Consider the following 2,528-nt stretch of genomic DNA (forward strand, 5'->3'; position numbering starts at 1 on the left):
AATGAGAGCTCTACAAAAGAGGAATGTATCTGTCCTCATGCCTTTCAGCTTTGTCCACCAAACAACTTCTTTCACCACAGCCACCAGGCAAAGGAAAACTGCCTTGCTTGCCTGATTGAAGGAGGGTGGCAGTGCGATCATCACTACAGACTCAGTCAACAGACAGATCAGTCCCACACGTGACAGCAGCTGTTCGACATAACCCCACAAGTCAGCAATGCCCAGACACTGAGTGAGGGCATGCAGAACAGTTTCATCACTCTGTATGCAACTCGGACAAGCCCATCTAACAACACATCTGTGCCTGTAGAATTTAATTCAAACCAGTAGCACTGCCAGGTTAAGGACATCTGGAAATTATCCATGATCGTTCCCAACCAGAAAGCCCTCCAGAACAGACTAGCCAGTTCTTTCTCATCAGCACCCAGAGTCTCACTGAGATTGTTGTCACACCTCCCTGCCACTAATCCTCTATAAACTTCTAAAGCAGAACATCCACCGATCCCATTGCCTGACTGGTGGAGGGCTGTGATCTCCTGACGACATTCTAGGTGCCAGGTACCCAGTTTCAGTCATTTCTTCACCCAGGACTGCAGCTCCGTCAAGGAGACAAGCTGTGGAAAGGCGAGCCTCACAAATGGAGCCCACACACGCTCACCATCCAGAAGTTGTGGCAGTTGGCGTAACCTAAGAGCAAGTCTGTCCATTAGGCGCCATGGCATACCTAATCTACCACTCAGATGATGCTGGCAACAGACTGACTACCTGACCATTGGAACGCATCCCTTCCATTAGAATTTAAATGAGAGATGCTCCAGCCTGGTCAAGCAGTAACTAGGACAAGGCACGACAGTAAGGCAATAAATGATAATGGAGACGACATAAGCATTTGCTACCTCTGCCCGACCCTTCAGGGACAGCTTCCTCTCAGCCGATTTCCGGGTAAGACTGGCCACCCTGTTCACCACCTCATCTCAGTTCTTATCAACCTGGATGTCGGGACCAAACCAGACCCCAAGCAGTTTAACTGGTCTGTTGGTCCAGCGTCCGACGATGCCATCTGATGGCATCGTCCTGCGTATCCAAGAGACCAACCACAAACCCACTGATTTTTCAGCATTGATTTTAGCCCCTGCAACCGACTCATATTCCTTTAGGATGGTGTCGACTGTCTCCACTTTAGAGGTGTCTGACACCACGATGGTGACATCGTCTGCAATAAACGAACAAACAGAATGATTTCAAATTTAATTATAGTTCTAATTTCAGTGACAGAATTAGCCAGCCTTATTAGTGTACATATATGTGTATATATTATAGGTGTATGTATGTCATTAAGAATACTGCTCACGCAGAGTATATGGTACTATCATCATCATCATCTTCTCCTTAGGTCAGATGAAATTTGTTGAGGTAGATTTTCTATGGCCAGATGCACTTCCTGTTGCTAACTCTAAACCTTTTTCCAAGTAAGGTAATATTTTTCTCCATGGCCAGACATGTTTCATGGAAGGTTGGGAACAAAGTACACCACTCATTTACGACTATCACATGCTATCAAGGCAAGGAGACTGTGTAATATACACACACACACACACATATGACAAGCTTCTTTCAGTTTCCACCAACCAAATCTACTCACAAGGCTTTGGTTGACTTGGGGTTATAATAGACACTTGCCCAAGGTACCATGCAGTGGGACTGAACTCAAAACCATGTGGTTGGGAAGCAAGCTTGTTACCACACAACCACACTTGTAATATGTATTCTTTTACCAGTTTCAGTCAATGGAGTGTAGCTACGCTGTGACACCATCACCAAGTGTTTTAGTTAATAATATTGGCCCCAGTGCCAAGTCTGGAACTTAGTCTGGAACCTTCTATTATTCCATGTAATACCATTTTATCAGTATTATGCAGTTGTTTAGTCAATATGAAGAATTACCGCTATTTACCAGTGCATTAAGACTTCATTCAGCAATTCAATGGAATATTCTAATGATTGTAGGGTAATTTCTACAGAAACCAGACATCCCCCACCACTTTTTAAAAAAATTTTTCTTTCCTTTTTCTTTTCTTTTTCTGCAAGCACAAATTTTACAATACGGTGGACAGTTATCTTCATTTTGTAAGTCAGCATTTCAAGAAACAGTCTGGAAATACTTCAAATGACCTAGATGGTCTACAGAAGAGAATTACTGGTGTGTAAAGGTCAGAGTAGTTAGTTTGGTAGTGATGGCAGTACAGCAGCAGGATCCAAATTCATAACACAGAAAAGAAATTAAAGGTCATTATTATTCTTTTAGTACTTGGAAATCTTCAACATTGCAAATTTTACTGAATCTATTTGTGCCGAGATATGACAGGACAAATAGATACTCTTTTACTCTTTTATTTGCTTAAGTCATTTGACTGTGGCCATGCTGGAGCACTACCTTTAGTCAAGCAAATTGACCCCGGGACTTATTCTTTTGTAAGCCTAGTACTTATTCTATTGGTATCTTTTTGCCGAACTGCTAAGTTACGGGG

The 2,528-nt window shown here is 42.8% G+C and overlaps 1 protein-coding gene across 3 annotated transcripts in view; it reads right to left on the minus strand.

The window, feature by feature from the left end:
* Positions 1-2,528, minus strand: part of LOC106872032 (tyrosine-protein kinase Abl) — a 341,811-nt gene that overhangs the window by 20,743 nt on the left and 318,540 nt on the right. The gene's annotated exons all lie outside the window — the stretch shown is intronic.

Source organism: Octopus bimaculoides, chromosome 8 (genome assembly GCF_001194135.2).
Source record: "Octopus bimaculoides isolate UCB-OBI-ISO-001 chromosome 8, ASM119413v2, whole genome shotgun sequence".
NCBI lineage: Eukaryota > Metazoa > Mollusca > Cephalopoda > Octopoda > Octopodidae > Octopus > Octopus bimaculoides.